The sequence below is a fragment of the Monodelphis domestica genome, chromosome 3, assembly GCF_027887165.1.
Source record: "Monodelphis domestica isolate mMonDom1 chromosome 3, mMonDom1.pri, whole genome shotgun sequence".
In the NCBI taxonomy this organism is placed as follows: domain Eukaryota; kingdom Metazoa; phylum Chordata; class Mammalia; order Didelphimorphia; family Didelphidae; genus Monodelphis; species Monodelphis domestica.
The window spans coordinates 114,544,794-114,560,406 of record NC_077229.1 but is presented as its reverse complement, the minus strand read 5'-3'; positions in this window follow the sequence as shown (position 1 = coordinate 114,560,406).

Sequence of the window (15,613 nt, the reverse complement as noted above, 5' to 3'; positions counted from 1 at the left end):
AAGATAAGTAATTGGCATGGGCCAGGGTGGCACCATGCAAACAACAGGAAATGGAGGATTTGTGACAGAGGCAGGCACTAGAGAAAAAGTGCCAGGCTGAAGAGAATGTGAAATTGATCACCTCAATGGGGGAGGGGCCCCAGAAGGGGAATCCATAGGAGGAGAAAACTCTGGCTGGGAGAGTAGTAAGGGTCTCTCAGTCTTGAGAAGTAGAAGAGAGAAGTTGGGGAAAAGACTTTCTCCTGAGGGTTACCCATTTTTCCTGCTGGTGACTGGAAATCCCCCCCCCACAAATACTTCCCAATTGAAGGGACTTTCTGAAGAGAAACCTGAGCAGACTTTATCTCAGCTCCTGTTGCCCAGGGGTGAGTCAACCTGACTTTCTCTCAGGGGGCTCAGGCTACCAAGGCCTGAGTTATCCCCAAACTCGAGGAGGGAGAGGAAAGGGTTTAGATAGAGACAAGGACCCCCTTTTCCCACATTCCTTTTCCCACTCTTCCCTGCCCATTATTTCTTTTGTATTACCTGATTGAGTTGACATTAAAAGTTATCTGTTCTCCAAGCTGAGTGTGAGTGAACAGATCAAGGGGAGACCCTTTGGTCTCAAGTAGAGGAGGGGGGACAAGAGGGACAAGAGTGAATTGGGGAGAGCAGCTTTAGCTAAGAAGGGAAGGCAGAAGGAGGAAAATCTTCAAACCCCCTCTCTTCTCTCTGAGCCAACTCATTACATCTACTGTCTCCCCTAAACCTTGCTTTGAGAAGGGGGTTCTCCTCTCTTTCCCCTTCTCCATACCGAAAGTCCAAACTTCCCCCAGGGTACAAACTTCCCTCTTTTATTTTTTAATATGGTTTTAAATCTAATTCAAATATCAATATTTTCATGAAATCTTTTTTGATCTCCCAGCAGGAACAATCTTTCTCTCCTAGATCACACATATCCTTTTATACTATACCTAATACAATTATCAAGTAGTACTTGATATTGTAGTTTACAGGGATTGTAGCTCCAGTATTATAGATTCCAGTGTTTATTTCTTATCCATAATTATTTGCACAGACTAGGGATGAATGATGAATGGATGGGTGGAAAGATATTCAGTCCTTACAATGTGTAAAGGAATACACACACACACACACACACACACACACACACACACACACACACACACACACACATACACAGTCCTGCTCTCAAGGAACTGTCACATTCTAATAAGGGAAAATATGCCACAGAGATGGATTCAGCAATATGGTGGGAAGGCCCCATGGACCTGAGTGTGCAGTCACAAAACAGAAAGTGATTCAACACTTTTATTATCATTTTCATTGATAAAACCACATTTGTTGAATCAGTTGAGAGTGCCAAAAATACAGTATTGAGAAATTTCTTTTTGGGGTCTTCAGTAGCTGTGGTTCTTGGGGAGGCAAGAACTTCTATACCTGTAGAGGCAGTTGCCAGGTCTCTTCACCAGGGCTATTTTGATAGACGGTAGATTTAAAGAGCTGGGCTGGTAGCAGGGTTGATGGTCTGGGGGCCCCAGGTGCTACTACTCATGAGGTTCTTGGGCTTATTTACTAGATGGCAGTTGGTGATGGTGTCAGGGAGGAGAGGATGTCAGGCCTTTTCTCTCCAGGAACTGATACCCTGGATAATGGCTGTGGAGTTCTTTACCTTTCCTAAGCCTTTTGAGTTTAGGGCTGTTTCTTAATGATGGTTAAATTGTATAATATATGCATGGCACTATTAAACAGAATGGGGGGGGTTGTTTCTTAAGTTGCGTTATCTACCTTTAGTTGGCTTATAAGGAAGTAGGGAAAATAAGGCATATGTTTGAAATAACCACAATACAAAATAGAATATAGATTGTCCAATGGGTCTGCTGAGGAGGCTAGTAGCTACAAGGTTTAATGAAGGATTTTGAGGATGTGGCAAGGGAGAAATGGATAGAAGTGGACAGAGATAGAAACATCTAAAGTTCAATGATCTGGAACCTCATGGGACTACATGAGGTAGTCATTTAAAAAATGGTATGGAAATTCAGATGAAGGAAGGATCACTTCTGGTCAGGACAATTCAAGCAGATTTCATAGAGGAAGTAGTAATTAAGCTGACCTTTAAAAATTAGCAACAAAGATGATGGGGGATTTCATTCCTAGAATAGGGAACAGTTTGAGGAAAAAATTTCATGATGGTAATGAGAATAATGTGTTTAAAGACAAGTAAGAAGTCTACCATGGTTAGAGAGTAGGATCTGCACAAGGAACAACTATGAGAAAAAAATGATAAAATCAACCTATGTCAAATAATGGAACACCTTGATTGCCAAGACTGAAATTTATAGGGAGCCAACATGAGGCTTTTAAAAATTATTCCTTTGCTTCTGTAATCAGATCCATATATTGAAAACATTATTGTTTTTTTAGTATATTCAACTTCTTATGCCCCATTTGGGATTCTCTTGGCAAAGATCCTGGAGCCATTTTCTTCTCCAGCTCATTTTAGAGATGAGGCAAACTGGGTTAAATGACTTGCCCTGCACCTTAAGCATGAATTGAATTCCATTCTTCCTGACTTTAGTCCTGGTACTCCATCCACTGTGCCACCCAGCTACTCCATTAGAAAGATTTTTGAATTATGTGTGCTGGGTGAATTGAAAGGATAAACTGTAAAGCAGAAGATCAATTCAATATATGCCCTTTGCACAGGGAACCCCAAAGGAAACTAAGCTCATAAGAGCTTGCTTACAATCCTAAGGATCCTTATCTGGGAAAGAAAGATCATTTTTTTTTCCTTTCTGGCTTTGCATCTACTAGAGATAGTTGACATAGTCACAATCATCCACCTTAATTCTGGTGACCAATCAGTTCCCTCTGTCATCTGAACAAGATGCACGTCTCTTAGCAAGGAGCCAAAGGGCATGCCCAGTTCTATGGGAGGTGTTCCAATCCAGCATATTCAGATACCCCAGCAATTCAGTGATTTAGTGAAAGTACAAGAGGAAGATAAGAAGGCTCAGAAGAAGGGTGGAGGCAGTACTGAAGGAAAGGGCAAGTTAGATTTGAGACTGACTCCAGAGGTAGAAATAATAGGACTTGGCAGGGATATGGGAGCCTTAACACATTTGCAGATGACACAAAGCTGAGAGGGGTAGTTAAACTGGATTAAAAAGTCAGGCTTTTGAAAAAATCCAGATCTCAGCTTTCTAGAACACTCAGAAGAACTGAACAGGATAAAATTTAATGGGCATATATTTGAGTTAAAAATAATTCACAAGTACAAAATGAGGGAAGCCTGGCTAGACAGTGTTTTATTCAAAAAAGAATGGAAGATTTTAGTGAATGACAGTCTCAGAATGACTCAGTGATGTGATATGACACCCAAGAAAGTTAATGCAATCTTAGATCACTTTTAAGAAAAACAAAATCCAGAACAAAGGAAATGATTATATTCCTGCTCTTTGTCTTAGTCAGATCACATATGGAATATTAGGTTCAGTAGAGGGAGCCACATTTATAAAGGATAGTGATAAACTGGAGAATGTCCATGAGATGACAACCAGGATGGTGACAAGTTACAATTTCATGAGGATCAGCTGAAGGAACAAAAGTGTTTTATATGAAGAAGAGAAAATTTAGGCACATCATAATATATGCCTTCAAAAGAGAAAAGAGCTATCACATGGATATGAAGTTAGGCATGTTCTTGGACCCAGGAGACAAAACTAGGACCAATGAATGTAAGCTGGGCTCCTTCTCCATGTAGCAACCACTCATGGACAACTTCCATAATTTTCACTCTTATTGGTTGTGTAAACCTTAAAATTTCTTAGACTTGTGAATGTTGGAAATTTCACCATTGGAAAGTTTCATACTTGGAAAAAATTTCCTACTGATAGTAAGAACTCTATTGGAATGTGAACCCCCTTGGCATGGGAGGATCCTTCTCCTCCCTACTTGGGACTGCTTTAGGACAGAAACCTTTTGCTGAACAATGGAAAGGGCTTTGACCTATGCTTAAGCATAGAACAGGAAGTTCTTTGAGTCATGATTGATTTTAGAATTGATACAATAGAGATACTTGGAATGACAGAACCAGGTCTTGGAACTTACAATCTCCACCCTACTCAGCCTAACAGGATTTAGGAAGGGCTGCAGCATAGATCAAAATTTAATTATTTGAGAATATGACCTTCAACAGACATGTGCAAAGGGAGGGCAGACCTCTGGGCGATCCTGGGTTAAGCTAGAGCCACCATTGGCACAGGGGAGACATGGACAGTGATTGGTAGATGTGAGAACTGAGGGGAGGGGACTTAGATGGTTTCCTTAAAGATAGCAGGGTCTGAGGACAGGGAGAAATGCAGGTTCAAGAGGTTTTGCTCTGAGAGGTTGTGCTCTGAGAAGTTTTTGCTCTGAAGGAGGCTGGAGGTGGAGGCCCCTGAGACTGTTTCTCCATTTTGGTCACGTGAGTGATAGGGACTGATCTCTTTTCTTTGCCTCAGCTATCTAAGGGCTTGGGCCTTTTGGCCCAGCCTAAACAGAGGAGGTATTTAAGCCCTATTCCCTTCTCTCCCCTTTCTCTCTCTCTCTCTCTCTCTCTCTCTCTCTCTCTCTCTCTCTCTCTCTCTCTCTCTCTCTCTCTCTCTCTCTCTCTAATACCTTTCTTCCTCCTGTTTGTAATTAAAAACTCCATAAAGGGTTGACTGCTGACTTGAGTTTTCATTTAGGAATTACATAGCTGAATTCCTCGGCGACCTTAAATTAATATATATCAGTCTTTTAAAGTGATTTCCTTCTCACAGTTGGTCAACGTCCCCATTACTCTCCTCAGAATTCTAGCATAGTCTTCAGGGACTGAGTCTTTAATACTATCACTCATGGACTTAGTGTGTGTCTTGTTAACATTTTTTTAACTTGGAATCAACCAGTTTTTCTTTACAAAGGTATTTTTAAATCCCTACCTTCTGCCTTAAAATTAATACTGAGTATCAGTTTCAAGGCAGAAGATTGGTATGGGCTAGGCAATTGGATTAAGCGACTTGTCCAGGGTCAGAGAGGCAGGAAGTGTTTGAGGCCACATTTGAACCTGGGACTTCCAGTCTCCAGGCCTGGCTCTCTATCCACTGAGTGACCTAGGTGCCCCTTTTATGCAGGTACTTACTAACATAATATAGCAAGAGTAAGTTATGAAAACATTTCTTATTGAAATCACATCATAGCTTCCTTATGCACACACCACAATCCCTGGAGAAAGAAGTAACAAGAAATAAAATCAGAGAACCCATATGACAAAAAAATTTCTCAAGATTCTGGTTACTAGGAGTTCTTATCTCCCTTTTTAGAGTTCTTATTAAGTTCCCATTGGAAGCACAAAATGAATATCAGTTATTATTGTTACCATCATCATCATTATTATTATTACTACTACTGGGATATATGGGATTGTTTTCATTTTAAGTAATATTTAATATAATAGCATCATTGTTCAATTCAACAATGACAAAAAATATGAGCAATAGCTATGGCTTGTAATGGAATTGTTTGTAATGGAATTGGATCTGCCTTTCTGTGGGCTTCAAGATTTCAATGTCTTATCTAAGAAAACATTTAGAAAATTGTGCATTTGTCATGTATCCCATTCAAATGCATACTATAAATACATATGTATGTGTTTGTATAAAAGCAAACAATGTTTCTCCCCTATATTACTTTTTTACTAGCAAACTGATCGGTGTGAGGGCTTGATGAGCCCATTGCAGTGCTGTTCCTCCACCTTTCACTTAAATCTTACCTGTGGCTCTAAGAAGCTATCACATCCCTATAAAATCATCTCAGCAGATGTGCAAGACCAGGTTGAGGGTAACCAGTAGGTCTCAAACCTATCAGTGAGTTACAGGGGTATCTAATCCCAAGCATGTAAAGACTTCCCCCAGAAAAATGGGCAAATGAAAACAATTTATTCCATCAGTCATGAGGGTGGATGAAGTAGGCACTGTGGAGGGCCCAGAGGTTGGGCAGATATCATAGATACCAAGGTCATCTACTGCATCTCACCAGCCATCTTGACTTTTGTCTTGCTACTAGACTTTGATGACTCTGGAGGAGAGAGAAAGAGATGTTGACTGTGCAACTCACCCTCATTTAAATCCAATTTACTTGCAAGTCAAAACATAATCCCAGGTCATTGATCCTGTTTTAAAATTAAGGACAAACAACAACAATAATTATTACTATTATTCTTTTTAAGCATCTACTTCATAGGAACAAAATTCCCCAAGTCCCAAAAAACTCTTTAACTCCTAAGTTACTGTCTTTGTTGGTTATTATCTTAGTTATAATGTGCTTTTCTTCCAAAGACCCCAGGAGGTAAGTAGTTGAAGTTGAAAAAATAGTTTCAGAGATGGGAAGTGATATTCATTAACACTTTGCTAGTAGGTAACAGTAGTGAAACTAAAGTTTTGCTTTTATTATTAAAATTTCAAGTTCATTTGACCAACATGTTCAGTTCCACCATTACGGTGGAAATGCTTAAAGTTATTTTCAAGTCTGATTGAGCTCACACGTCCTTGGCCCATCCCCACACATTTGCCCTTTCCAATCCCCAATAATTTTGATTTTTATATCAATATCAATAAATCAATAAAATTTATTTACTGCATCAAATAGGTCTTGGAGCCCACCTTGTACCCATGGGAAAGAATCCAACATTCACAGAGCATTGCACTGGAAAGTCATAGAAAAAAATCCTGTATCTTAATAAGGAAGAAGGTGGTACTACTTCTGGATCTAGTCTAAGTAGGGGAGGCAGAAACTATCTTCCATTTCATCAATGATTTTTGTTCCACAATACACACATAAAAACAAATGATAGCAGAGTCCTATCTACCTCCAGGGGATTAAAAAAAATTTTTTTAAAGCAAAATACAAGGACATTCAATCATAGTAACACTGGTGTGAAGGGGAGAGTCCTGGCATTTAGCTTAGTTGTTGACCCTCCCAAGACTGAGGAATGGTCCATTCCAAGAAGGGTAAATTAAAAGGCGAGTGACACTGCTGCTTGATATTCTGACATGAAGTTGAATTATCAAATGTGTTTATTTAAGGGGATGACATAAACTCTTGTAGGAGATATTATCAGTGTGGCAGAAAAGAAAAGACTTTAATAAAAAAAAGCACTTTGTAAATTCATAAGCTATGTGAAGAAATAGAAGTCATCATTGTCACTGTCAACATCATATGGGGGGGGGGGGCAGATATGATTTCATTAGCTTCAGAAACTCCTAATAAGAAAATTCCAACTAGTGAGAAACAATCAATTCTATCTAGAGAGGCTATAGGTACATATGTAAATATATACAAAATGAATAACAAAAAATGAAGGAGAGGAAAATGTAAACACCTGCTCTGCCATTTATATAGTCTCTGATAATTGTATAAGGAACTAAGAGGGTAAATATCTTGCCCAGGGAGACATGGTCAGTAGGTGTCAGAGAAACTTGAACCCAAGCCTTCTGGCATTGATGATCAGTCTTCTATCCATGATATCATGCCCTACTCTATTATCATTATAAGAATTCTTATTATACAGCTGAATGTTTCACTGAATTACTCTTGTGAAACCCAAGGCTGAGATAAGGTTGTGCTGGGAAGTTGTTCTCATGGATTCTTCCAATCTCTCATTAGATGCACAGACACAGATTTGGAATGAAACAGCCCCTCAGGGCCTCGGAAAAGATAATGCTTTTCATCCCTGCTGCCAAATTAGATATACTTGCCACCAAAGACCCTTTTGTCAACCCACGTGGGCTATTCAGCTCACGAAACCTATTTGGACCTTTGCTGTGTTACTGGGTGACTCATTTTGCTCTAATGAGCTTGTCCAACTTTCTAGGAACTTGCCTTAAAATAGCTAAAGGAAAGGATATTAAGAAGAAGCAGGAGGAGAGGAGAGCAGAGGAGAGCAGAGGGGGAAGGAGAAGGAGGGAGTTTACTAATGGAGGTTTATACTAATTAGAAGAAACCATATACACAGAATCATAGACCTCAGAGGTCACCTAGTTGAATCCAAAGTATGGGAATCCCCTCTACAACATTCTTGACAAATGACAATCTAGCTCCTGCTTGCATGGCTCTAGTCATAGGGAAGTCACTATCTATCAAGGTAACCCATCCAATTGAGACAGATGTAATTGTTGAAATTTTTTCTGAAATCAATTCAAAATTTACAACTTTGAGTTCTGTTCTTTGGAGCCAAGAATAAATAGAATCTCTTTTAAGTAATAGACCATTAAATTGATTTTTTAAATTATTAAATAATTACTAAATGCCAGCAACTGTGCTAAAAACTGAAAATAAATATGCAAGAAAAATGACAGCCCCTGCCTCAAGAAATTTATAATCTAATGGAGAAGGACAGCAGATAGAAGAAAACTGGACACTGGGATTACAGGGAAAAGTGGGGAGATGATGGCATGGGGCAAACCTACAGAAATGAGTATGGCTGACATGAGTACTTCCTCAAACAGAATATCTAGGGAAGAACTCATCAATCAGAAAGGAGACTGTAGGAGTGGAGGTATTCCTAGCACAAGAAGGTGGGTGAGAGGTATAAAATTAGCCTGGAAATCATGAGCTCAATCATATCTGAAGGACTATAAATATATGTATGTTATGTGATATGGGCATATATTCATTTACATATAAATGTATATACATGTAAATGTATTATTTGCATTTTTATGTATATAAATATACATATTATTCATGTGTAAATATATAAATGTATACATCTACATACATTTTATAGGATCTCATGTATTATTTATATACATAGGGGGAGAAGGCATAAAGTATGGGGGCCTGGAACCAGGATGACCCAAGTTCAGATCCAACATCATATACTTAATATCTGTGTGACTTTGAAAAGTCATTTTAATCTGTTTGCCTCAGTTTCCTCATTTTATATCATCATAGTAATAGTTCTCTGGATTGTTGTGATGATAAGTTGAGATAATATTTGTAAAGTACTTAGCACAGTCCCTGACACATAGCAGATGCTATATAAATGTTAGTTACTATTATTACTCCATATAAACATATATTTAAATAATTAGATATAGGTAACATGCACATTCTGCCCCTACTCTTCAATACAACCTCTAGTCTCCAAGTTAAAGTAATTCTTTCAACTGATCTTCATATTGCTTCAATCATAACCATCTTATACTCAAAATATTCTCTGGTTCCCCATTGCCTACTGAATAGAGTTGTCTTTAAACAAATTTAATTCAATTTGACACTCATAATAACTACTCGCTATATACAGAACATTGTACAAGAAGGCCCATGTTTCTGTGGGGAATATATTGCAAGACCTACTGTGGATGGCTCAAACTCTGGATATAAGGGAATACCTCCTGCCTCCATACGTATAACCTGATTTTCTTTTATATATATATATATATATATATATATATATATATATGTATGTATGTATGTACAATAAAGTTTGAGAAGTGAAATATACAGTAAGACATTATCAACATTAAATACAGTAATAATACAGCACATTATATATTATTAAACAGTATTGTGTGTATAGTAGTCCCCTTTTATCAGCATGGGGATATGGTCCAAGATGCCAAGTGGATGATAGGCAACATGGACAGTTCTTTCCTTAACTTAAACAAAAATTCTTACCTTCTGTCTTAGATGAGACATCATTTTCAAGGCAAAAAAGGGATAGGCAATAGGGGTTAAGTGACTTGCTGAGAGTCACATGACTAGGAAGATCTGAGGTCAGATTTGAACCCAAGATCACCCATCTTCAGGTCTGGCATTCTATCCACCAAGCTACAAGATACCTAGCTGCCCCTTTTTTCTTTGACTTCTAACACCTATGTTAATTTTATATTACTTTGCTCTCCTTCTGCTCTGGCCTCTTGACTTGGGGTTCCATGGCCTCCCACCCCAGCCCCACCAAAAAAAAATAAACCCAACCCATTCCAGTAAATTAAAAGCAGAATTAGACATAGAGAGATCACTCCTTGGGGCAGACTGCTGCCATATGCATGTGTGTTGGTCCACTCCTTCATCCAACAGGAGTCCCCTTCCTGCCTCCATCCTTCCCCTGGAATGACTTTGGGTAACCAAAACCTTGGAAATCAAGACCACAGATAATTGGGATCTTACAATTGTACTAGGTATTTGAGTCACAAAGGTCAAGTAAGACACCTTTTACCCTCTTAAGGCTTATAGTCTTGTTAGACTTTAATATCCAGAAAGTTAATTGTTAAATACATAACCAGTGCATTGGAGAGGTGCAAAATTCTCTGTGAGCTCTCTGGGGGTCAAATGTTATTACTGATTATGGGGGAACAGGAAGATATCAAAAGTTTAACTGAGCTTAAAAGGATAGAGAAGTATTGAACAACTGAGAGAAAGAAAAAACACAAAATTTGGGCTGCATAAAGTCCAAGAAGCCTTTTATAGGTGGATGAGAAAAGAATTCCATGGACAGGGATTTAATATCAGGACTGTACCCTACAAGCTGAGATCCCAGCATCTTACTCCTCCTGTAGACCCCTGGAAGTCAAACAGAGGAAGAGCATATGAATGGAGTGGTTCCTCCAGCTGTCTAGTTCTTCTGAAGAAAGTTAGGCCTAAAAAATATGAAGAGGATAGCGTAAAGGAGTGAACTGAGGTAAATCACAAAAATTCTTTCCATATTTGAAATCCCCAGCCCAGGAAGAAGCAACCCAGTACCACCTGCCTGGAATGAGAGATGAAAAGGAGCCTTTATTATGTGCTAACTGGGTCTTTTATGAACCTCTGATTGTACCAGACCACAAAGAGGGGCAGGGGCAGCTCCTGCCAACTTCTTTCAGGATAATAGGGGAAAGTAGACTTTTACAGGGGAATATAGTGATCACCTCAAAAAAGCATGAGGTTAGGAGACAACATGGAAAGAACTGCGAGTGTCACACAAGAAAAGCACTTCCCAGGGACCCTTTAACCCTTTAACCCTTATCCTTCTGGGGCTAAGGAAACATCTGGAGTGAGGTACAAGCTTATTACATCAGCACTTCCAGATAGATTTGCAATGAGCCAGTGTGTTTAGGGGATGCTGCCCTGGGGATTGGAATTGCATAAACCTTGATCAAACTATATTTTTAATTGTTCTGTTGACAGAAAGGGATCATATGGTGGGAGGAAGGGAAGTGTCATTATGTCTGCCATAGAGAGGATTCTTATTCGGGTACAGATTGAAGAGGATGGTTCTAAAGTCTCTTTTTACTCCCGGATTCTGAGATTCTACCACTGCAAAACCTAGGTGAAGTTGGGTAAACAGAGCAGATGGCATCTAGTGTTGGGGTTGCTGAGTTTTCTTCTCATGTGTCCTCATTATGAGGAGTATTAAGTAATTAAATGTTCCTGGTACCATGTCCTTATGTGGCTTCAGCAGCCAAAGCTACTGAACACCAGACTGAAGGGAGAGTCCTAGTTTCAGTTTAGAGCTGCTTGATCTGATTGTGCCAGCTGAGCTCACTCCACCCCAAGGACCAAGGGAAGGATATATTTTGGAACAAATCTGGAACATCATACTTTTCATTAGCTTTTGCTTATGGCTGAAATCTTCTCCAACAATACTTCTTCTTCCTACTGACCACTCTGTCTCCTTCAAAGTCCAGATAAAGTATAACTCATTCATGAAGCCTTCCCTGAATCACCTAGCTAGAATCAGTTCTCTTTCTCTTCAGTTTTTTCCCATCACTCTATTCAAAACTCTCTGTAAGTTACCAGCTGTCTCCCATACCTGTAATATTTTCCTCTTCACTTCTGTTTCCTAATTTCTCAATCATCCTTCTAGATAAATCCTGTCTTCTACAGAAGACCTATCCTGCCAACCCACGTCTGCCCTACTACTAGTGCCTTTCCTCTGAGATTACCTTCCAGTTACTCTGGAAATATTAGGATAATAATTATAAAGTTCTCAGTACATTCCCTGGCACATTGACAGTGCTACTTAAATATCATATAGCTTAGAGTTAAATTTTACATAGTCTCCCTCAGAATATAAACACCTTTAGGTTACAGACTTTTAAAATTTAAATTAATTTATTTGCTTCTTTGTTACCATTAAACTAACCAGTCAACTTCTTCCTTCCTTCTACTATTGCCAATTCTTTCCAATGATATAGACAACAAGACACCCTTACTTGCCCATTCTCAGAGATATTTATCCACTACCATTCCATAAATTCACTACAGATGAGGAAGGTACAGGTAACAGGCTAAATGATTTTTCTAGAAGAGTTACATGTAATTGGCCTTCTAAAATGAAGGAAAAGTTTGAACCCAGGACCTCTCATCTCTAAGCCTGCCTCTCAGTCCATTAAGCAACCCACCTGCCTCCTTTTTAAAAAAATTTTTTTTCCCAAAAAATTGTGGTATCTGTTGGTGATAGAATACTATTGTGCTCAACTTCCGGGTAATCATGGCTGCAATCTAGACACCACACACTTCCTCTCCCCAGCACCAAACAAAATAAACTACATCAAAGGAGCATAAAAATCACCTTTGGAGGAACAGAAGGACTCCCCAGTACTCCCCAGTACCCCACAGAGGCGAAGGTACGTGGGGTTTGAACATTTCCACACTATAATAAGAAGGAGGAAAAGCTTGCACAGAAACATGAACTGAGCCTCCCTTCCCCCCACACATACCTCCCCCACCAAACCAGAGTGAGCTACCAGAGCACTCACTGGGACAGCGAGTGAGTGGGGAACTTCTCTGTCTGGGGGGGGGGCACTCCAGGGTCCTTGGGATCTGGGGACTGCCAGGAAAAAACATCTCAGGGTGGTTTCATGGGAGAATCCTGCACTGATCACAGGGGGCCCAGGGAGCCATACTCGGGGCAGTTGCTCTGAGCATCTGAGCTGAGCTAAACACCAGGGGCTGACCACACACTGATTATCTGGGCAGAGCTGAACACCTGGGCAGTTTGGCTGTGATCAGGGGCCCAGCTCTCTAAGAAACCTCGGAGTCTGGGAAGAACTAGTCTGAGGCAAACTAAATTCACAGAAAACCCACCCATATCACCCAGACCCCAGACCAAAAAAGAAAGGGGAATAAAACCACCAGAGGGATGGCTCTCATGGCCCAAAATCAAACCTCAAGGAAGAAAGGGGAAAAGGTGACTATTGAAAACTTTTATGGAGGGAGTACCCAAGGAAAAGAAGACAATAAGGATGAAATCCAAACAAAATCAGAACATGCCTCCCAAAATGGAAACTATCAACAAGCTCTGGAAGATCTCAAACTGGAACTTACCCAAAAGATGGAAACCTGGAAAGAAAAATGGGAGAAAGAGATCAGCAGTCTGACAGATAAGACTGCTCAATTGGAAAAAGAGCTGGAAGCATCCAATAGAAGAGCAGACAAAGCTGAAAAGCAAAACCAGTCACTAACGACCAGAATTAAGCAACTCGAAGAAAGTGAGATCATAAAACAGCAAGAATCAATAAAGCAAACCCAAAAAATTAATGCTTTAGAAGAAAACATAAAATATCTCACTGAAAAGGTCACAGACTTGGAAAACAGAGGAAGAAGAGACAACCTCCAAATTATTGGTCTCCCAGAAAAACCAGAGATAAACAATAAACTCGATGTCATTCTGCAGGAGATTATAAAAGAAAATTGCCCACACATTCTGGAGCAAGGGGGCAAAATAGAAATAGAAAGGGTTCATAGAACACCCTCTATACTAAATCCCCAAAAGACAACCCCTAGAAATGTAATTGCCAAATTCAAGAGCTTCCAAGAAAAGGAGAAAATCCTACAAGAAGCCAAGAAGAGGAGCTTCAGATATAGGGAGGCTCCCATAAGGATCACACACGACTTAGTGGCTAACACACTAAGAGACCTCAAAGCATGGAACATGATATTTAGAAAGGCAAGAGAGCTGGGTCTCCAACCAAGAATCAACTACCCAGCAAAACTGACTATATACTTCCAGGGGAAAGTATGGGCATTCAACAAAATAGAAGATTCCCAAGCATTTGCTAAGAAAAGACCAGAACTTAGTGGAAAATTTGATATCCAATCACAGAAAGCAAGAGAAACATGAAAAGGTAAATATGAAAGAAATGGAAAAGGAGATAAATCTTATCTTTTTCTTTAAGTCAAACTCTCTTCTATAAGGACTACATTTACATCAAATTATATATATTAATATGTGGGGAAAATGTTTTGTGTAACTCTCAAAAATTGTAGCACCATAAGAGTAGTTAGAAGAAACATGCATAGGGAAAGATTGGGGCATTAAGAAGATTTGGGGAAAGTGGGGGCAAAGAAAGGAAATGGGAGGGGGAACCATCGATAACACTAAGATTTACTTCAAGAAATAGGGGGGGACTTAATAGAATAATCTTTTCCATATAAAGATACACATGGGAAGGGGAGGGGAAGAACTCTCATATGAGAAGGAGAGGAAGGGAGCGTGAAGTGGAATTACTTAAACCATACTCTCAGTGAAATCAAATCTGAGAGGGAAGATCATCTAGATCCAGTGGGATCCTGAATTCTATCTTATCCAATGGGGCAAGAAAGAAAGGAAAATTAAGGAGGGGGAGGGAAGAGGGAGTATAAAAAGGGAAGGAAGGAGAGGGGGAGGGGAAGGGAGCATAAAAAGGGAGGGGCTAGAAAGGGAAGCATCTCAAGGGATGAGACTAGGGGGACTGACCTAAAGTAAATCACTGGTTCAAAAGGAGATAGATAAAGAAGAAAGGTCAGAACTAGGGGAAGATATCAAAATGCCAGGGAATCCACAAATGACAATCATAACTTTGAATGTGAATGGGATGAACTCACCCATAAAACGTAGACAAATAAAAGATTGGATTAGAACCCCAAACCCTACCATTTGTTGTCTTCAAGAAACACATATGAGGAGGGTTGACACTCACAAGGTTAGAATTAAAGGATGGAGTAAGACCTTTTGGGTCTCAACTGATAGAAAGAAGGCAGGAGTTGCAATCATGATATCTGACAAAGCCAAAGCAAAAATAGACCTGATCAAAAAAAATAGGGAAGGTAAATATATTCTGTTAAAAGGGAATATAGACAATGAGGAAATATCACTAATCAACATGTATGCACCAAATGGTATAGCATCCAAATTTTTAATAGAGAAACTAGGAGAATTGAAGGAGGAAATAGACAGTGAAACTGTATTAGTGGGAGACTTGAACCAACCACTATCAAATTTAGATAAATCAAACAAAAAAATAAACAAGAAAGAGGTAAAAGAGGTGAATGAAATCTTAGAAAAATGAGAGTTAATAGACATATGGAGAAAAATAAATAGGGACAAAAAGGAATACACCTTTTCAGCACCACATGGCACATTCACAAAACTAGATCATACACTAGGTCATAGAAACATGGCACTCAAATTTAGAAAAGCAGAAATAATAAATGCAGCCTTTTCAGATCACAAGGCAATAAAAATATTGATCAGTAAGGGTACATGGAGAGCCAAATCAAAAATTAATTGGAAATTAAATAATATGATATTCCAAAATTGGTTAGTTAGAGAAGAAATCATAGAAAC